Below are 22,930 nucleotides of genomic sequence, written 5' to 3' on the forward strand. Positions count from 1 at the left end.
CCACTCATTCCCCACCTCTGATTTCCCATATTGATTCCCTGCGTCTGATTCCCCGCCTCTGATTCCCCAACTCTGATTCCCCGCCTCTGATTCCCCAGCTCTGATTCCCCTCCTCTGATTCCCCGTGTTTGATTCCCTGCCTCTGATTCCCGGCCTCTGATTCCCCATCTCTGATTCACCGCCTTTGATTCGCCACCTCTGATTCCCCATATCTGATTCCCCGCCTCTGTTTCCCCGCCTCTGATTCCCGGACTCTGATTCCCCACCTCTGATTCCCGGCCTCTTATTCCCGGCATCTGATTCAGGCCTCTGATTCCCGGCCTCTGATTCCCTGCTTCTGATTCTGATTCCCTGCCTCTGATTCCCCATCTCTGATTCCGCACATCTGATTCCCTGCCTCTGATTCCCCACCTCTGATTCCCCATATCTGACTCCTCGCCTCTGTTTCCCCGCCTCTGATTCCCCGCCTCTGTTTCCCAATATCTAAGTCCCCACCTCTGATTCCCCAACTCTGATTCCCCACCTCTGTTTCCCCAGCTCTGATTCCCCGCCCCTGATTCCCCGCATCTGATTCCCTGCATCTGATTCCAAGCCTCTGATTCCCTGCCTCTGATTCCCAACCTTTGATTCACCACCTCTGATTCCCCATATCTGAATCCCCGCCTCTGTTTCCCCGCCTCTGATTCCCCACCTCTGTTTCCCCATATCTGATTCCCGGCCTCTGATTCCCCGCCTCTGATTCCCCGCCTCTGATTCCCTGCCTCTGATTCCCCATCTCCGATTCCGCACATCTGATTCCCTGCCTCTGATTCCCCGCCTCTGATTCCCCGCCTCTGATTCCCTGTCTCTGATTCCCAACCTCTGATTCCCCACCTCTGATTCACGATATCTGATTCCCCGCCTCTGTTTCCCCGCCTCTGATTCCCCTCCTCTGATTCCCCAACTCTAATTCCCCGCCTCTGATTCCCCAGCTCTGATTCCCCGTGTTTGATTCCCTGCCTCTGATTCCCTGCCCTGATTCCCCATCTCTTTTTCACCGCCTTTGATTCGCCACCTCTGATTCCCCATATCTGATTCCCCGCCTCTGTTTCCCCGCCTCTGATTCCCTGCCCCAGTTTCCCCATATCTGATTCCCTGCCTCTGATTCCCCAACTCTGATTCCCCGCCTCTGATTCCCCAGCTCTGATTCACCGCCTCTGATTTCCCGTATTTGATTCCCTGCCTCTGATTCCCGGCCTCTGATTCCCCATCTCTGATTCACCGCCTTTGATTCGCCACCTCTGATTCCACATATCTGATTCCCCACCTCTGTTTCCCCGCCTCTGATTCCCCGCCTCTGATTCTGATTCCCTGCCTCTGATTCCCCATCTCTGATTCCGCACATCTGATTCCCTGCCTCTGATTCCCCACCTCTGATTCCGCATATCTGATATCCCGCCTCTGTTTCCCCGCCTCTGATTCCCCGCTTCTGATTCTGATTCCCTGCCTCTGATTCCCCATCTCTGATTCCGCACATCTGATTCCCTGCCTCTGATTCCCCACCTCTGATTCCCCATATCTGATATCCCACCTCTGTTTCACTGCCTCTGATTCCCCGCCTCTGTTTCCCCATATCTAATTCCCAACCTCTGATGCCCCAACTCTGATTCCCTGCCTCTGATTCCCCGCGTTCTATTCCCTGCCTCTGATTGGCCTGTGATTCCCCATCTCTGATTCACCACCTCTGATTCCCCACCTCTGATTCCCCATATCTAATTCCCCGCCTCTGTTTGCCCGCCTCTGATTCCCCGCCTCTGTTTCCCCATATCTGATTCCCCGCCTCTGAATCCCCAACTCTGATTACCTGCCTCTGATTCCCCAGCTCTGATTCCCCGCCTTTGATTCCCCCGTCTGATTCCCAGCCTCTGAAACCCCGTGGCTGATTTCTTGCCTCTGATTCCCCGCCTCTGATTCCCCATCTCTGATTCACAGCCTCTGATTCCCCACCTCTGATTCGCCATCTCTGATTCCGCACATCTGATTCCCTGCCTCTGATTCCCCGACTCTGATCCCCACCTCTGATTCCCCAGCTCTGATTCCCCGCCTCTGATTCCCCAACTCTGATTCCCCGCCTCTGTTTCCCCATATCTAATTCCCCACCTCTGATGCCCCAACTCTGATTCCCCGCCTCTGATTCCCCAGCTCTGATTCCCCGCCTCTGATTCCCCGCATTCGATTCCCCATATCTGATTCCCCGCCTCTGTTTCCCCGCCCCTGATTCCCCGCCTCTGATTCCCAACTATGATTCCCCGCCTCTGATTCCCCAGCTCTGATTCCCAGCCTCTGATTCCCCGCGTTCTATTCCCTGCCTCTGATTCCCCGCCTGTGATTCCCCATCTCTGATTCACCACCTCTGATTCCCCACCACTGATTCCCCATATCTAATTCCCCGCCTCTGTTTGCCCGCCTCTGATTCCCCGCCTCTGTTTCCCCATATCTGATTCCCCGCCTCTGAATCCCCAACTCTGATTCCCTGCCTCTGAATCCCCAGCTTCATTCCCCGCCTTTGATTCCCCCCGTCTGATTCCCAGCCTCTGAATCCCCGTGTCCGATAACCTGCCTCTGATTCCCCACCTCTGATTCCCCATCTCTGATTCCGCACATCCGATTCCCTGCCTCTGATTCCCCGACTCTGATTCCCCACCTCTGATTCCCCAGCTCTGATTCCCCGCCTCTGATTCCCCAACTCTGATTCCCCGCCTCTGATTCCCCACCTCTGATTCCCCGCCTCTGATTCCCCGTGTTTGATCCCCTGCCTCTGATTCCCCGCCTCTGATTCCCCATCTCTGATTCACCGCCTTTGATTCGCCACCTCTGATTCCCCTTATCTGATTCCTCGCCACTGTTTCCCCGCCTCTGATTCCCCGCCTCTGATTCCCCATATCTCATTCCCCGCCTCTGATTCGCCAGCTATGATTCCCCGCCTCTGATTCCCCGCGTCTGATTCCCTGCCTCTGATTCCCCGCCTCTGATTCCACATCTCTGATTCACCACCTCTGTTTCCCCGCGTCTGATTCCCCGCCTCTGATTCCCCATTTCTGATTCCCCATCTCTGATTCCCCAATTCTGATTCCCCGCCTCTGATTCCCCAGCTCTGATTCCTCGCCTCTGATTCCCTTCCTCTGATTCCCAACCACTCATTCCCCACCTCTGATTTCCCATATTGATTCCCTGCGTCTGATTCCCCGCCTCTGATTCCCCAACTCTGATTCCCCGCCTCTGATTCCCCAGCTCTGATTCCCCTCCTCTGATTCCCCGTGTTTGATTCCCTGCCTCTGATTCCCGGCCTCTGATTCCCCATCTCTGATTCACCGCCTTTGATTCGCCACCTCTGATTCCCCATATCTGATTCCCCGCCTCTGTTTCCCCGCCTCTGATTCCCGGACTCTGATTCCCCACCTCTGATTCCCGGCCTCTTATTCCCGGCATCTGATTCAGGCCTCTGATTCCCGGCCTCTGATTCCCTGCTTCTGATTCTGATTCCCTGCCTCTGATTCCCCATCTCTGATTCCGCACATCTGATTCCCTGCCTCTGATTCCCCACCTCTGATTCCCCATATCTGACTCCCCGCCTCTGTTTCCCCGCCTCTGATTCCCCGCCTCTGTTTCCCAATATCTAAGTCCCCACCTCTGATTCCCCAACTCTGATTCCCCACCTCTGTTTCCCCAGCTCTGATTCCCCGCCCCTGATTCCCCGCATCTGATTCCCTGCATCTGATTCCAAGCCTCTGATTCCCTGCCTCTGATTCCCAACCTCTGATTCACCACCTCTGATTCCCCATATCTGAATCCCCGCCTCTGTTTCCCCGCCTCTGATTCCCCACCTCTGTTTCCCCATATCTGATTCCCGGCCTCTGATTCCCCGCCTCTGATTCCCCGCCTCTGATTCCCTGCCTCTGATTCCCCATCTCCGATTCCGCACATCTGATTCCCTGCCTCTGATTCCCCGCCTCTGATTCCCCGCCTCTGATTCCCTGCCTCTGATTCCCAACCTCTGATTCCCCACCTCTGATTCACGATATTTGATTCCCCGCCTCTGTTTCCCCGCCTCTTATTCCCCTCCTCTGATTCCCCAACTCTAATTCCCCGCCTCTGATTCCCCAGCTCTGATTCCCCGTGTTTGATTCCCTGCCTCTGATTCCCAGCCCTGATTCCCCATCTCTTTTTCACCGCCTTTGATTCGCCACCTCTGATTCCCCATATCTGATTCCCCGCCTCTGTTTCCCCACCTCTGATTCCCGGCCTCTTATTCCCGGCATCTGATTCAGGCCTCTGATTCCCGTCCTCTGATTCCCTGCTTCTGATTCTGATTCCCTGCCTCTGATTCCCCATCTCTGATTCCGCACATCTGATTCCCTGCCTCTGATTCCCCACCTCTGATTCCCCATATCTGACTCCCCGCCTCTGTTTCCCCGCCTCTGATTCCCCGCCTCTGTTTCCCAATATCTAAGTCCCCACCTCTGATTCCCCAACTCTGATTCCCCACCTCTGTTTCCCCAGCTCTGATTCCCCGCCCCTGATTCCCCGCATCTGATTCCCTGCATCTGATTCCAAGCCTCTGATTCCCTGCTTCTGATTCCCAACCTCTGATTCACCACCTCTGATTCCCCATATCTGAATCCCCGCCTCTGTTTCCCCGCCTCTGATTCCCCACCTCTGTTTCCCCATATCTGATTCCCGGCCTCTGATTCCCCGCCTCTGATTCCCCGCCTCTGATTCCCTGCCTCTGATTCCCCATCTCTGATTCCGCACATCTGATTCCCTGCCTCTGATTCCCCGCCTCTGATTCCCCGCCTCTGATTCCCTGCCTCTGATTCCCAACCTCTGATTCCCCACCTCTGATTCACGATATCTGATTCCCCGCCTCTGTTTCCCCGCCTCTGATTCCCCTCCTCTGATTCCCCAACTCTAATTCCCCGCCTCTGATTCCCCAGCTCTGATTCCCCGTGTTTGATTCCCTGCCTCTGATTCCCTGCCCTGATTCCCCATCTCTTTTTCACCGCCTTTGATTCGCCACCTCTGATTCCCCATATCTGATTCCCCGCCTCTGTTTCCCCGCCTCTGATTCCCTGCCCCAGTTTCCCCATATCTGATTCCCTGCCTCTGATTCCCCAACTCTGATTCCCCGCCTCTGATTCCCCAGCTCTGATTCCCCGCCTCTGATTTCCCGTATTTGATTCCCTGCCTCTGATTCCCGGCCTCTGATTCCCCATCTCTGATTCACCGCCTTTGATTCGCCACCTCTGATTCCACATATCTGATTCCCCACCTCTGTTTCCCCGCCTCTGATTCCCCGCCTCTGATTCTGATTCCCTGCCTCTGATTCCCCATCTCTGATTCCGCACATCTGATTCCCTGCCTCTGATTCCCCACCTCTGATTCCGCATATCTGATATCCCGCCTCTGTTTCCCCGCCTCTGATTCCCCGCTTCTGATTCTGATTCCCTGCCTCTGATTCCCCATCTCTGATTCCGCACATCTGATTCCCTGCCTCTGATTCCCCACCTCTGATTCCCCATATCTGATATCCCACCTCTGTTTCCCCGCCTCTGATTCCCCGCCTCTGTTTCCCCATATCTAATTCCCAACCTCTGATGCCCCAACTCTGATTCCCTGCCTCTGATTACCCGCGTTCTATTCCCTGCCTCTGATTGGCCTGTGATTCCCCATCTCTGATTCACCACCTCTGATTCCCCACCTCTGATTCCCCATATCTAATTCCCCGCATCTGTTTGCCCGCCTCTGATTCCCCGCCTCTGTTTCCCCATATCTGATTCCCCGCCTCTGAATCCCCAACTCTGATTCCCTGCCTCTGATTCCCCAGCTCTGATTCCCCGCCTTTGATTCCCCCGTCTGATTCCCAGCCTCTGAAACCCCGTGTCTGATTTCTTGCCTCTGATTCCCCGCCTCTGATTCCCCATCTCTGATTCACAGCCTCTGATTCCCCACCTCTGATTCGCCATCTCTGATTCCGCACATCTGATTCCCTGCCTCTGATTCCCCGACTCTGATCCCCACCTCTGATTCCCCAGCTCTGATTCCCCGCCTCTGATTCGCCAACTCTGATTCCCCGCCTCTGATTCCCCAGCTCTGATTCCCCGCCTCTGATTCCCCGTGTTTGATTCCCTGCCTCTGATTCCCCGCCTCTGATTCCCCATCTCTGATTCACCGCCTTTGATTCGCCACCTCTGATTCCCCATATCTGATTCCTCGCCTCTGTTTCCCCGCCTCTGATTCCCCGCCTCTGATACCCCATATCTCATTCCCCGCCTCTGATTCCCCATCTCTGATTCCCGGACTCTGATTCCCCACCTCTGATTCCCGGCCTCTTATTCCCGGCATCTGATTCCGGCCTCTGATTCCCGGTCTCTGATTCCCTGCTTCTGATTCCCCATCTCTGATTCCGCAAATCTAATTCCCTGCCTCTGATTCCCCACCTCTGATTCCCCATATCTGATTCCCCACCTCTGTTTCCCCGCCTCTGATTCCCCGCCTCTGTTTCCCCATATCTAAGTCCCGGCCTCTGATTCCCCAACTTTGATTCCCCACCTCTGATTCCCCAGCTCTGATTCCCCGCCTCTTATTCCCCGCATCTGATTCCATGCATCTGATTCCCAGCCTCTGATTCGCAGCATCTGATTCCCAACCTCTGATTCCCCACCTCTGATTCCCCATATCTGATTCCTCGCCTCTGTTTCCCCGCCTCTGATTCCCCGCCTCTGATTCCCCATATCTGAATCCCCGCCTCTGTTTCCCCGTCTCTGATTCCCCGCCTCTGTTTCCCCATATCTAAGTCCCCGCCTCTGATTCCCCAACTTTGATTCCCCACCTCTGATTCCCCAGCTCTGATTCCCCGCCTCTGATTCCCCACATCTGATTCCCCATACCTTATTCCCAGCCTCTGTTTCCCCGCCTCTGAATCCCCGCTTCTGTTTCCCCATATCTGATTCCCGGCCTCTGATTCCCCGCCTCTGATTCCCCGCCTCTGATTCCCTGCCTCTGATTCCCCATCTCCGATTCCGCACATCTGATTCCCTGCCTCTCATTCCCAGCCTCTGATTCCCCGCCTCTGATTCCAAGCCTCTGATCCCCTGCCTCTGATTCCCAACCTCTGATTCCCCACCTCTGATTCCCCATATCTGATTCCCAGCCTCTGTTTCCCCGCCTCTGATTCCCCGCCTCTGTTTCCCCATATCTGATTCCCGGCCTCTGATTCCCCGCCTCTGATTCCCTGCCTCTGATTCCCCATCACCGATTCCGCACATCTGATTCCCTGCCTCTGATTCCCCGCCTCTGATTCCCCGCCGCTGATTCCCTGCCTCTGATTTCCAACCTCTGATTCCCCACCTCTGATTCCCCGTGTTTGATTCCCCGCCTCTGTTTCCCCACCACTGATTCCCCGCCTCTGATTCCCCAACTCTAATTCCCCGCCTCCGATTCCCCATATCTGATTCCCCGCCTCTGTTTCCCCGCCTCTGATTCCCCGCCCCTGTTTCCCCATATCTGATTCCCTGACTCTGATTCCCCAACTTTGATTCCCAGCCTCTGATTCCCCAGCTCTGATTCCCCGCCTCTGATTCCCCGTGTTTGATTCCCTGCCTCTGATTCCCCGCCTCTGATTCCCCATCTCTGATTCACCGCCTTTGATTCGCCACCTCTGATTCCCCATATCTGATTCCCCACCTCTGTTTCCCCGCCTCTGATTCCCCGCCTCTGATTCTCCATATCTCATTCCCCGCCTCTGACTCCCCATCTCTGATTCCCGGACTCTGATTCCCCACCTCTGATTCCCGGCCTCTTATTCCCAGCATCTGATTCCAGGCCTCTGATTCCCGGCCTCTGACTCCCCGCTTCTGATTCTGATTCCCTGCCTCTGATTCCCCATCTCTGATTCCGCACATCTGATTACCTGCCTCTGATTCCCCATGTCTGATTCCCCAAATCTGATTCCCCGCCTCTGTTTCCACGCCTCTGATTCCCCGCCTCTGTTTCCCCATATCTAATTCCTCACCTCTGATGCCCCAACTCTGATTCCCCGCCTCTGATTCCACAGCTCTGATTCCCCGCCTCTGATTCCCCGCATCCGATTCCCCATATCTGATTCCCCGCCTCTGTTTCCCCGCCCCTGATTCCCCGCCTCTGTTTCCCCATATCTGATTATCCGCCTCTGATTCCCAAGTATGATTCCCCGCCTCTGAATCCCCGCGTCTGATTCCCTGCCTCTGCTTCCCCGCCTCTGATTCCCCAACTCTGACTCCCCGCCTCTGATTCCCCAGCTCTGATTCCCCGCATCTGATTCCCCGTGTTTGATTCCCTGCCTCTGATTCCCGGCCTCTGATTCCCCATCTCTGATTCACCGCCTTTGATTCGCCACCTCTGATTCCCCATATCTGATTCCCCGCATCTGTTTCCCCGCCTCTGATTCTCCGCCTCTGATTCCCCATATCTCATTCCCCGCCTCTGAATCCCCATCTCTGATTCCCCGACTCTGATTCCCCACCTCTGATTCCCGGCCTCTTATTCCCGGCATCTGATTCCGGCCTCTGATTCCCGGCCTCTGATTCCCTGCTTCTGATTCTGATTCCCTGCCTCTGATTCCCCATCTCTGATTCCGCACATCTGATTCCCTGCCTCTGATTCCCCACCTCTGATTCCCCATATCTGACTCCCCGCCTCTGTTTCCCCGCCTCTGATTCCCCGCCTCTGTTTCCCAATATCTAAGTCCCCTCCTCTGATTCCCCAACTCTGATTCCCCACCTCTGATTCCCCAGCTCTGATTCCCCGCCTCTGATTCCCCGCATCTGATTCCCTGCATCTGATTCCAAGCCTCTGATTCCATGCCTCTGATTCCCAACCTCTGATTCCCCACCTCTGATTCTCCATATCTGATTCCCCGCCTCTGTTTCCCCGCCTCTGATTCCCCACCTCTGTTTCCCCATATCTGATTCCCGGCCTCTTATTCCCCGCCTCTGATTCCCCACCTCTGATTCCCTACCACTGATTCCCCATCTCCGATTCCGCACATCTGATTCCCTGCCTCTGATTCCCCACCTCTGATTCCCTGCCTCTGATTCCGAACCTCTGATTCCCCACCTCTGATTCCCCATATCTGATTCCCCGCCTCTGTTTCCCCGCCTCTGATTCCCCTCCTCTGATTCCCCAACTCTAATTCCCCGCCTCTGATTCCCCAGCTCTGATTCCCCGTGTTTGATTCCCTGCCTCTGATTCCCTGCCCTGATTCCCCATCTCTGTTTCACCGCCTTTGATTCGCCACCTCTGATTCCCCATATCTGATTCCCCGCCTCTGTTTCGCCGCCTCTGATTCGCTGCCTCTGATTCCCAACCTCTGATTCCACACCTCTGATTCCCCATATCTGATTCCCCGCCTCTGTTTCCCCGCCTCTGATTCCCTGCCCTTGTTTCCCCATATCTGATTCCCTGCCTCTGATTCCCCAACTCTGATTCCCCGCCTCTGATTCCCCAGCTCTGATTCCCCACCCCTGATTTCCCGTGTTTGATTCCCTGCCTCTGATTCCCCGCCTCTGATTCCCCATCTCTGATTCACCGCCTTTGATTCGCCACCTCTGATTCCACATATCAGATTCCCCACCTCTGTTTCCCCGCCTCTGATTCCCCGCCTCTGATTCTCCATATCTCATTTTCCGCCTCTGAATCCCCATCTCTGATTCCCGGACTCTGATTCCCCACCTCTGATTCCCGGCCTCTTATTCCCAGCATCTGATTCCCGGCCTCTGATTCCCCACCTCTGTTTCCCAAGCTCTGATTCCCCGCCCCTGATTCCCCGCATCTGATTCCCTGCATCTGATTCCAAGCCTCTGATTCCCTGCCTCTGATTCCCAACCTCTGATTCACCACCTCTGATTCCCCATATCTGAATCCCCGCCTCTGTTTCCCCGCCTCTGATTCCCCACCTCTGTTTCCCCATATCTGATTCCCGGCCTCTGATTCCCCGCCTCTGATTCCCCGCCTCTGATTCCCTGCCTCTGATTCCCCATCTCCGATTCCGCACATCTGATTCCCTGCCTCTGATTCCCCGCCTCTGATTCCCCGCCTCTGATTCCCTGCCTCTGATTCCCAACCTCTGATTCCCCACCTCTGATTCCCGATATCTGATTCCCCGCCTCTGTTTCCCCGCCTCTGATTCCCCTCCTCTGATTCCCCAACTCTAATTCCCCGCCTCTGATTCACCAGCTCTGATTCCCCGTGTTTGATTCCCTGCCTCTGATTCCCTGCCCTGATTCCCCATCTCTTTTTCACCGCCTTTGATTCGCCACCTCTGATTCCCCATATCTGATTCCCCGCCTCTGTTTCCCCGCCTCTGATTCCCTGCCCCAGTTTCCCCATATCTGATTCCCTGCCTCTGATTCCCCAACTCTGATTCCCCGCCTCTGATTCCCCAGCTCTGATTCCCCGCCTCTGATTTCCCGTATTTGATTCCCTGCCTCTGATTCCCGGCCTCTGATTCCCCATCTCTGATTCACCGCCTTTGATTCGCCACCTCTGATTCCACATATCTGATTCCCCACCTCTGTTTCCCCACCTCTGATTCCCCGCCTCTGATTCTGATTCCCTGCCTCTGATTCCCCATCTCTGATTCCGCACATCTGATTCCCTCCTCTGATTCCCCACCTCTGATTCCGCATATCTGATATCCCGCCTCTGTTTCCCCGCCTCTGATTCCCCGCTTCTGATTCTTATTCCCTGCCTCTGATTCCCCATCTCTGATTCCGCACATCTGATTCCCTGCCTCTGATTCCCCACCTCTGATTCCCCATATCTGATATCCCACCTCTGTTTCCCCGCCTCTGATTCCCCGCCTCTGTTTCCCCATATCTAATTCCCAACCTCTGATGCCCCAACTCTGATTCCCTGCCTCTGATTCCCCGCGTTCTATTCCCTGCCTCTGATTGGCCTGTGATTCCCCATCTCTGATTCACCACCTCTGATTCCCCACCTCTGATTCCCCATATCTAATTCCCCGCCTCTGTTTGCCCGCCTCTGATTCCCCGCCTCTGTTTCCCCATATCTGATTCCCCGCCTCTGAATCCCCAACTCTGATTCCCTGCCTCTGATTCCCCAGCTCTGATTCCCCGCCTTTGATTCCCCCGTCTGATTCCCAGCCTCTGAAACCCCGTGTCTGATTTCTTGCCTCTGATTCCCCGCCTCTGATTCCCCATCTCTGATTCACAGCCTCTGATTCCCCACCTCTGATTCGCCATCTCTGATTCCGCACATCTGATTCCCTGCCTCTGATTCCCCGACTCTGATCCCCACCTCTGATTCCCCAGCTCTGATTCCCCGCCTCTGATTCCCCAACTCTGATTCCCCGCCTCTGATTCCCCAGCTCTGATTCCCCGCCTCTGATTCCCCGTGTTTGATTCCCTGCCTCTGATTCCCCGCCTCTGATTCCCCATCTCTGATTCACCGCCTTTGATTCGCCACCTCTGATTCCCCATATCTGATTCCTTGCCTCTGTTTCCCCGCCTCTGATTCCCCGCCTCTGATACCCCATATCTCATTCCCCGCCTCTGATTCCCCATCTCTGATTCCCGGACTCTGATTCCCCACCTCTGATTCCCGGCCTCTTATTCCCGGCATCTGATTCCGGCCTCTGATTCCCGGTCTCTGATTCCCTGCTTCTGATTCCCCATCTCTGATTCCGCAAATCTAATTCCCTGCCTCTGATTCCCCACCTCTGATTCCCCATATCTGATTCCCCGCCTCTGTTTCCCCGCCTCTGATTCCCCGCCTCTGTTTCCCCATATCTAAGTCCCGGCCTCTGATTCCCCAACTTTGATTCCCCACCTCTGATTCCCCAGCTCTGATTCCCCGCCTCTTATTCCCCGCATCTGATTCAATGCATCTGATTCCCAGCCTCTGATTCCCAGCATCTGATTCCCAACCTCTGATTCCCCACCTCTGATTCCCCATATCTGATTCCTCGCCTCTGTTTCCCCGCCTCTGATTCCCCGCCTCTGATTCCCCATATCTGAATCCCCGCCTCTGTTTCCCCGTCTCTGATTCCCCGCCTCTGTTTCCCCATATCTAAGTCCCCGCCTCTGATTCCCCAACTTTGATTCCCCACCTCTGATACCCCAGCTCTGATTCCCCGCCTCTGATTCCCCACATCTGATTCCCCATACCTTATTCCCAGCCTCTGTTTCCCCGCCTCTGATTCCCCGCTTCTGTTTCCCCATATCTGATTCCCGGCCTCTGATTCCCCGCCTCTGATTCCCCGCCTCTGATTCCCTGCCTCTGATTCCCCATCTCCGATTCCGCACATCTGATTCCCTGCCTCTGATTCCCCGCCTCTGATTCCCCATATCTGAATCCCCGCCTCTGTTTCCCCATCTCTGATTCACCGCCTTTGATTCGCCACCTCTGATTCCACATATCAGATTCCCCACCTCTGTTTCCCCGCCTCTGATTCCCCGCCTCTGATTCTCCATATCTCATTCCCCGCCTCTGACTCCCCATCTCTGATTCCCGGACTCTGATTCCCCACCTCTGATTCCCGGCCTCTTATTCCCAGCATCTGATTCCAGGCCTCTGATTCCCGGCCTCTGACTCCCCGCTTCTGATTCTGATTCCCTGCCTCTGATTCCCCATCTCTGATTCCGCACATCTGATTACCTGCCTCTGATTCCCCATGTCTGATTCCCCAAATCTGATTCCCTGCCTCTGTTTCCACGCCTCTGATTCCCCGCCTCTGTTTCCCCATATCTAATTCCTCACCTCTGATGCCCCAACTCTGATTCCCCGCCTCTAATTCCACAGCTCTGATTCCCCGCCTCTGATTCCCCGCATCCGATTCCCCATATCTGATTCCCCGCCTCTGTTTCCCCGCCCCTGATTCCCCGCCTCTGTTTCCCCATATCTGATTATCCGCCTCTGATTCCCAACTATGATTCCCCGCCTCTGAATCCCCGCGTCTGATTCCCTGCCTCTGCTTCCCCGCCTCTGATTCCCCAACTCTGATTCCCCGCATCTGATTCCCCAGCTCTGATTCCCCGCCTCTGATTCCCCGTGTTTGATTCCCTGCCTCTGATTCCCGGCCTCTGATTCCCCATCTCTGATTCACCGCCTTTGATTCGCCACGTCTGATTCCCCATATCTGATTCCCCGCATCTGTTTCCCCGCCTCTGATTCCCCGCCTCTGATTCCCCATATCTCATTCCCCGCCTCTGAATCCCCATCTCGGATTCCCTGACTCTGATTCCCCACCTCTGATTCCCGGCCTCTTATTCCCGGCATCTGATTCCGGCCTCTGATTCCCGGCCTCTGATTCCCTGCTTCTGATTCTGATTCCCTGCCTCTGATTCCCCATCTCTGATTCCGCACATCTGATTCCCTGCCTCTGATTCCCCACCTCTGATTCCCCATATCTGACTCCCCGCCTCTGTTTCCCCGCCTCTGATTCCCCGCCTCTGTTTCCCAATATCTAAGTCCCCTCCTCTGATTCCCCAACTCTGATTCCCCACCTCTGATTCCCCAGCTCTGATTCCCCGCCTCTGATTCCCCGCATCTGATTCCCTGCATCTGATTCCAAGCCTCTGATTCCATGCCTCTGATTCCCAACCTCTGATTCCCCACCTCTGATTCTCCATATCTGATTCCCCGCCTCTGTTTCCCCGCCTCTGATTCCCCACCTCTGTTTCCCCATATCTGATTCCCGGCCTCTTATTCCCCGCCTCTGATTCCCCACCTCTGATTCCCTACCACTGATTCCCCATCTCCGATTCCGCACATCTGATTCCCTGCCTCTGATTCCCCACCTCTGATTCCCTGCCTCTGATTCCGAACCTCTGATTCCCCACCTCTGATTCCCCATATCTGATTCCCCGCCTCTGTTTCCCCGCCTCTGATTCCCCTCCTCTGATTCCCCAACTCTAATTCCCCGCCTCTGATTCCCCAGCTCTGATTCCCCGTGTTTGATTCCCTGCCTCTGATTCCCTGCCCTGATTCCCCATCTCTGTTTCACCGCCTTTGATTCGCCACCTCTGATTCCCCATATCTGATTCCCCGCCTCTGTTTCGCCGCCTCTGATTCGCTGCCTCTGATTCCCAACCTCTGATTCCACACCTCTGATTCCCCATATCTGATTCCCCGCCTCTGTTTCCCCGCCTCTGATTCCCTGCCCTTGTTTCCCCATATCTGATTCCCTGCCTCTGATTCCCCAACTCTGATTCCCCGCCTCTGACTCCCCAGCTCTGATTCCCCACCCCTGATTTCCCGTGTTTGATTCCCTGCCTCTGATTCCCCGCCTCTGATTCCCCATCTCTGATTCACCGCCTTTGATTCGCCACCTCTGATTCCACATATCAGATTCCCCACCTCTGTTTCCCCGCCTCTGATTCCCCGCCTCTGATTCTCCATATCTCATTTTCCGCCTCTGAATCCCCATCTCTGATTCCCGGACTCTGATTCCCCACCTCTGATTCCCGGCCTCTTATTCCCAGCATCTGATTCCCGGCCTCTGATTCCCCACCTCTGTTTCCCCAGCTCTGATTCCCCGCCCCTGATTCCCCGCATCTGATTCCCTGCATCTGATTCCAAGCCTCTGATTCCCTGCCTCTGATTCCCAACCTCTGATTCACCACCTCTGATTCCCCATATCTGAATCCCCGCCTCTGTTTCCCCGCCTCTGATTCCCCACCTCTGTTTCCCCATATCTGATTCCCGGCCTCTGATTCCCCGCCTCTGATTCCCCACCTCTGATTCCCTGCCTCTGATTCCCCATCTCCGATTCCGCACATCTGATTCCCTGCCTCTGATTCCCCGCCTCTGATTCCCCGCCTCTGATTCCCTGCCTCTGATTCCCAACCTCTGATTCCCCACCTCTGATTCCCGATATCTGATTCCCCGCCTCTGTTTCCCCGCCTCTGATTCCCCTCCTCTGATTCCCCAACTCTAATTCCCCGCCTCTGATTCACCAGCTCTGATTCCCCGTGTTTGATTCCCTGCCTCTGATTCCCTGCCCTGATTCCCCATCTCTTTTTCACCGCCTTTGATTCGCCACCTCTGATTCCCCATATCTGATTCCCCGCCTCTGTTTCCCCGCCTCTGATTCCCTGCCCCAGTTTCCCCATATCTGATTCCCTGCCTCTGATTCCCCAACTCTGATTCCCCGCCTCTGATTCCCCAGCTCTGATTCCCCGCCTCTGATTTCCCGTATTTGATTCCCTGCCTCTGATTCCCGGCCTCTGATTCCCCATCTCTGATTCACCGCCTTTGATTCGCCACCTCTGATTCCACATATCTGATTCCCCACCTCTGTTTCCCCATCTCTGATTCCCCGCCTCTGATTCTGATTCCCTGCCTCTGATTCCCCATCTCTGATTCCGCACATCTGATTCCCTCCTCTGATTCCCCACCTCTGATTCCGCATATCTGATATCCCGCCTCTGTTTCCCCGCCTCTGATTCCCCGCTTCTGATTCTTATTCCCTGCCTCTGATTCCCCATCTCTGATTCCGCACATCTGATTCCCTGCCTCTGATTCCCCACCTCTGATTCCCCATATCTGATATCCCGCCTCTGTTTCCCCGCCTCTGATTCCCCGCCTCTGTTTCCCCATATCTAATTCCCAACCTCTGATGCCCCAACTCTGATTCCCTGCCTCTGATTCCCCGCGTTCTATTCCCTGCCTCTGATTGGCCTGTGATTCCCCATCTCTGATTCACCACCTCTGATTCCCCACCTCTGATTCCCCATATCTAATTCCCCGCCTCTGTTTGCCCGCCTCTGATTCCCCGCCTCTGTTTCCCCATATCTGATTCCCCGCCTCTGAATCCCCAACTCTGATTCCCTGCCTCTGATTCCCCAGCTCTGATTCCCCGCCTTTGATTCCCCCGTCTGATTCCCAGCCTCTGAAACCCCGTGTCTGATTTCTTGCCTCTGATTCCCCGCCTCTGATTCCCCATCTCTGATTCACAGCCTCTGATTCCCCACCTCTGATTCGCCATCTCTGATTCCGCACATCTGATTCCCTGCCTCTGATTCCCCGACTCTGATCCCCACCTCTGATTCCCCAGCTCTGATTCCCCGCCTCTGATTCCCCAACTCTGATTCCCCGCCTCTGATTCCCCAGCTCTGATTCCCCGCCTCTGATTCCCCGTGTTTGATTCCCTGCCTCTGATTCCCCGCCTCTGATTCCCCATCTCTGATTCACCGCCTTTGATTCGCCACCTCTGATTCCCCATATCTGATTCCTCGACTCTGTTTCCCCGCCTCTGATTCCCCGCCTCTGATACCCCATATCTCATTCCCCGCCTCTGATTCCCCATCTCTGATTCCCGGACTCTGATTCCCCACCTCTGATTCCCGGCCTCTTATTCCCGGCATCTGATTCCGGCCTCTGATTCCCGGTCTCTGATTCCCTGCTTCTGATTCCCCATCTCTGATTCCGCAAATCTAATTCCCTGCCTCTGATTCCCCACCTCTGATTCCCCATATCTGATTCCCCGCCTCTGTTTCCCCGCCTCTGATTCCCCGCCTCTGTTTCCCCATATCTAAGTCCCGGCCTCTGATTCCCCAACTTTGATTCCCCACCTCTGATTTCCCAGCTCTGATTCCCCGCCTCTTATTCCCCGCATCTGATTCAATGCATCTGATTCCCAGCCTCTGATTCCCAGCATCTGATTCCCAACCTCTGATTCCCCACCTCTGATTCCCCATATCTGATTCCTCGCCTCTGTTTCCCCGCCTCTGATTCCCCGCCTCTGATTCCCCATATCTGAATCCCCGCCTCTGTTTCCCCGTCTCTGATTCCCCGCCTCTGTTTCCCCATATCTAAGTCCCCGCCTCTGATTCCCCAACTTTGATTCCCCACCTCTGATACCCCAGCTCTGATTCCCCGCCTCTGATTCCCCACATCTGATTCCCCATACCTTATTCCCAGCCTCTGTTTCCCCGCCTCTGATTCCCCGCTTCTGTTTCCCCATATCTGATTCCCGGCCTCTGATTCCCCGCCTCTGATTCCCCGCCTCTGATTCCCTGCCTCTGATTCCCCATCTCCGATTCCGCACATCTGATTCCCTGCCTCTCATTCCCCGCCTCTGATTCCCCGCCTCTGATTCCAAGCCTCTGATCCCCTGCCTCTGATTCCCAACCTCTGATTCCCCACCTCTGATTCCCCATATCTGATTCCCAGCCTCTGTTTCCCCGCCTCTGATTCCCCGCCTCTGTTTCCCCATATCTGATTCCCGGCCTCTGATTCCCAGCCTCTGATTCCCTGCCTCTGATTCCCCATCACCGATTCCGCACATCTGATTCCCTGCCTCTGATTCCCCGCCTCTGATTCCCCGCCGCTGATTCCCTGCCTCTGATTTCCAACCTCTGATTCCCCACCTCTGATTCCCCGTGTTTGATTCCCCGCCTCTGTTTCCCCACCACTGATTCCCCGCCTCTGATTCCCCAACTCTAATTCCCCGCCTCCGATTCCCCATATCTGATTCCCCGCCTCTGTTTCCCCGCCTCTGATTCCCCGCCCCTGTTTCCCCATATCTGATTCCCTGACTCTGATTCCCCAACTTTGATTCCCAGCCTCTGATTCCCCAGCTCTGATTCCCCGCCTCTGATTCCCCGTGTTTGATTCCCTGCCTCTGATTCCCCGCCTCTGATTCCCCATCTCTGATTCACCGCCTTTGATTAGCCACCTCTGATTCCCCATATCTGATTCCCCACCTCTGTTTCCCCGCCTCTGATTCCCCGCCTCTGATTCTCCATATCTCATTCCCCGCCTCTGACTCCCCATCTCTGATTCCCGGACTCTGATTCCCCACCTCTGATTCCCGGCCTCTTATTCCCAGCTCTGATTCCCCGCCCCTGATTTCCCGTGTTTGATTCCCTGCCTCTGATTCCCCGCCTCTGATTCCCCATCTCTGATTCACCACCTTTGATTCGCCACCTCTGATTCCACATATCTGATTCCCCACCTCTCTTTCCCCGCCTCTGATTCCCCGCCTCTGATTCTCCATATCTCATTTTCCGCCTCTGAATCCCCATCTCTGATTCCCGGACTCTGATTCCCCACCTCTGATTCCCGGCCTCATATTCCCAGCATCTGATTCCCGGCCTCTGATTCCCGGCCTCTGATTCCCCGCTTCTGATTCTGATTCGCTGCCTCTGATTCCCCATCTCTGATTCCGCACATCTGATTCCCTGCCTCTGATTCCCCACCTCTGATTCCCCATATCTGATTTCCCGCCTCTGTTTCCCCGCCTCTGATTCCCCGCCTCTGATTCCCCGCCTGTGATTCCCCATCTCTGATTCACCACCTCTGATTCCCCACCTCTGATTCCCCATATCTAATTCCCCGCCTCTGTTTGCCCACCTCTGATTCCCCGCCTCTGTTTCCCCATATCTGATTCCCCACCTCTGAATCCCCAACTCTGATTCCCTGCCTCTGATTCCCCAGCTCTGATTCCCCGCCTTTGATTCCCCCCGTCTGATTCCCAGCCTCTGAATCCCCGTGTCTGATTTCCTGCCTCTGATTCCCCGCCTCTGATTCCCCATCTCTGATTCACAGCCTCTGATTCCCCACCTCTGATTCCCCATCTCGGATTCCGCACATCTGATTCCCTGCCTCTGATTCCCCGACTCTGATCCCCACCTCTGATTCCCAAGCTCTGATTCCCCGCCTCTGATTCTCCATATCTCATTCCCCGCCTCTGACTCCCCATCTCTGATTCCCGGACTCTGATTCCCCACCTCTGATTCCCGGCCTCTTATTCCCAGCATCTGATTCCAGGCCTCTGATTCCCGGCCTCTGACTCCCCGCTTCTGATTCTGATTCCCTGCCTCTGATTCCCCATCTCTGATTCCGCACATCTGATTACCTGCCTCTGATTCCCCATGTCTGATTCCCCAAATCTGATTCCCTGCCTCTGTTTCCACGCCTCTGATTCCCCGCCTCTGTTTCCCCATATCTAATTCCTCACCTCTGATGCCCCAACTCTGATTCCCCGCCTCTGATTCCACAGCTCTGATTCCCCGCCTCTGATTCCCCGCATCCGATTCCCCATATCTGATTCCCCGCCTCTGTTTCCCCGCCCCTGATTCCCCGCCTCTGTTTCCCCATATCTGATTATCCGCCTCTGATTCCCAACTATGATTCCCCGCCTCTGAATCCCCGCGTCTGATTCCCTGCCTCTGCTTCCCCGCCTCTGATTCCCCAACTCTGATTCCCCGCCTCTGATTCCCCAGCTCTGATTCCCCGCCTCTGATTCCCCGTGTTTGATTCCCTGCCTCTGATTCCCGGCCTCTGATTCCCCATCTCTGATTCACCGCCTTTGATTCGCCACGTCTGATTCCCCATATCTGATTCCCCGCATCTGTTTCCCCGCCTCTGATTCCCCGCCTCTGATTCCCCATATCTCATTCCCCGCCTCTGAATCCCCATCTCTGATTCCCCGACTCTGATTCCCCACCTCTGATTCCCGGCCTCTTATTCCCGGCATCTGATTCCGGCCTCTGATTCCCGGCCTCTGATTCCCTGCTTCTGATTCTGATTCCCTGCCACTGATTCCCCATCTCTGATTCCGCACATCTGATTCCCTGCCTCTGATTCCCCACCTCTGATTCCCCATATCTGACTCCCCGCCTCTGTTTCCCCGCCTCTGATTCCCCGCCTCTGTTTCCCAATATCTAAGTCCCCTCCTCTGATTCCCCAACTCTGATTCCCCACCTCTGATTCCCCAGCTCTGATTCCCCGCCTCTGATTCCCCGCATCTGATTCCCTGCATCTGATTCCAAGCCTCTGATTCCCTGCCTCTGATTCCCAACCTCTGATTCCCCACCTCTGATTCTCCATATCTGATTCCCTGCCTCTGTTTCCCCGCCTCTGATTCCCCACCTCTGTTTCCCCATATCTGATTCCCGGCCTCTTATTCCCCGCCTCTGATTCCCCACCTCTGATTCCCTACCTCTGATTCCCCATCTCCGATTCCGCACATCTGATTCCCTGCCTCTGATTCCCCACCTCTGATTCCCTGCCTCTGATTCCGAACCTCTGATTCCCCATCTCTGATTCCCCATATCTGATTCCCCGCCTCTGTTTCCCCGCCTCTGATTCCCCTCCTCTGATTCCCCAACTCTAATTCCCCGCCTCTGATTCCCCAGCTCTGATTCCCCGTGTTTGATTCCCTGCCTCTGATTCCCTGCCCTGATTCCCCATCTCTGTTTCACCGCCTTTGATTCGCCACCTCTGATTCCCCATATCTGATTCCCCGCCTCTGTTTTGCCGCCTCTGATTCGCTGCCTCTGATTCCCAACCTCTGATTCCACACCTCTGATTCCCCATATCTGATTCCCCGCCTCTGTTTCCCCGCCTCTGATTCCCTGCCCTTGTTTCCCCATATCTGATTCCCTGCCTCTGATTCCCCAACTCTGATTCCCCGCCTCTGATTCCCCAGCTCTGATTCCCCGCCCCTGATTTCCCGTGTTTGATTCCCTGCCTCTGATTCCCCGCCTCTGATTCCCCATCTCTGATTCACCACCTTTGATTCGCCACCTCTGATTCCACATATCTGATTCCCCACCTCTCTTTCCCCGCCTCTGATTCCCCGCCTCTGATTCTCCATATCTCATTTTCCGCCTCTGAATCCCCATCTCTGATTCCCAGACTCTGATTCCCCACCTCTGATTCCCGGCCTCATATTCCCAGCATCTGATTCCCGGCCTCTGATTCCCGGCCTCTGATTCCCCGCTTCTGATTCTGATTCGCTGCCTCTGATTCCCCATCTCTGATTCCGCACATCTGATTCCCTGCCTCTGATTCCCCACCTCTGATTCCCCATATCTGATTTCCCGCCTCTGTTTCCCCGCCTCTGATTCCCCGCCTCTGATTCCCCGCCTGTGATTCCCCATCTCTGATTCACCACCTCTGATTCCCCACCTCTGATTCCCCATATCTAATTCCCCGCCTCTGTTTGCCCACCTCTGATTCCCCGCCTCTGTTTCCCCATATCTGATTCCCCACCTCTGAATCCCCAACTCTGATTCCCTGCCTCTGATTCCCCAGCTCTGAATCCCCGCCTTTGATTCCCCCCGTCTGATTCCCAGCCTCTGAATCCCCGTGTCTGATTTCCTGCCTCTGATTCCCCGCCTCTGATTCCCCATCTCTGATTCACAGCCTCTGATTCCCCACCTCTGATTCCCCATCTCGGATTCCGCACATCTGATTCCCTGCCTCTGATTCCCCGACTCTGATCCCCACCTCTGATTCCCAAGCTCTGATTCCCCGCCTCTGATTCCCCAACTCTGATTCCCCGCCTCTGATTCCCCAGCTCTGATTCCCCGCCTCTGATTCCCCGTGTTTGATTCCCTGCCTCTGATTCCCCGCCTCTGATTCCCCATCTCTGATTCACCGCCTTTGATTCGCCACCTCTGATTCCCCATATCTGATTCCTCGCCTCTGTTTCCCCGCCTCTGATTCCCCGCCTCTGATTCCCCATATCTCATTCCCCGCCTCTGATTCCCCATCTCTGATTCCCGGACTCTGATTCCCCACCTCTGATTCCCAGCCTCTTATTCCCGGCATCTGATTCCGGCCTCTGATTCCCGGCCTCTGATTCCCTGCTTCTGATTCTGATTCCCTGCCTTTGATTCCCCATCTCTGATTCCGAACATCTGATTCCCTGCCTCTGAATCCCCATCTCTGATTCCCCATATCTGATTCCCCGCCTCTGTTTCCCCGCCTCTGATTCCCCGCCTCTGTTTCCCAATATCTAAGTCCCCGCCTCTGATTCCCCAACTCTGATTCCCCACCTCTGATTCCCCAGCTCTGATTCCCCGCCTCTGATTCCCTGCATCTGATTCCCTGCATCTGATTCCAAGTCTCTGATTCCCTGCCTCTGATTCCCAACCTCTGATTCCCCACCTCTGATTCCCCATATCTGATTCCCAGCCTCTGTTTCCCCGCCTCTGATTCCCCGCCTCTGTTTCCCCATATCTGATTCCTGGACTCTGATTCCCCGCCTCTGATTCCCTGCCTCTGATTCCCCATCTCCGATTCCGCACATCTGATTCCCTGCCTCTGATTCCCCGCCTCTGATTCCCCGCCTCTGATTCCCTGCCTCTGATTCCCAACCTCTGATTCCCCACCTCTGATTCCCCGTGTTTGATTCCCCGCCTCTGTTTCCCCGCCTCTGATTCCCCGCCTCTGATTCCCCAACTCTAATTCCCCGCCTCTGATTCCCCATATCTGATTCCCCGCCTCTGTTTCCCCGCCTCTGATTCCCCGCCCCTGTTTCCCCATATCTGATTCCCTGCCTCTGATTCCCCAACTTTGATTCCCAGCCTCTGATTCCCCAGCTCTGATTCCCCGCCTCTGATTCCCCGTGTTTGATTCCCTGCCTCTGATTCCCGGCCTCTGATTCCCCATCTCTGATTCACCGCCTTTGATTCGCCACATCTGATTCCCCATATCTGATTCCCCGCCTCTGTTTCCTCGCCTCTGATTCCCCGCCTCTGATTCCCCATATCTCATTCCCCGCCTCTGAATCCCCATCTCTGATTCCCAGACTCTGATTCCCCACCTCTGATTCCCGGCCTCTTATTCCCGGCATCTGATTCCGGCCTCTGATTCCCGGCCTCTGATTCCCTGCTTCTGATTCTGATTCCCTGCCTTTGATTCCCCATCTCTGATTCCGCACATCTGATTCCCTGCCTCTGATTCCCCATCTCTGATTCCCCATATCTGATTCCCCGCCTCTGTTTCCCCGCCTCTGATTAAACGCCTCTGTTTCCCAATATCTAAGTCCCCGCATCTGATTCCCCAACTCTGATTCCCCACCTCTGATTCCCCAGCTCTGATTCCCCGCCTCTGATTCCCCGCATCTGATTCCCTGCATCTGATTCCAAGCCTCTGA

Source organism: Narcine bancroftii, unplaced genomic scaffold (assembly GCF_036971445.1).
Source record: "Narcine bancroftii isolate sNarBan1 unplaced genomic scaffold, sNarBan1.hap1 Scaffold_160, whole genome shotgun sequence".
NCBI classification, from domain to species: Eukaryota; Metazoa; Chordata; class Chondrichthyes; order Torpediniformes; family Narcinidae; genus Narcine; species Narcine bancroftii.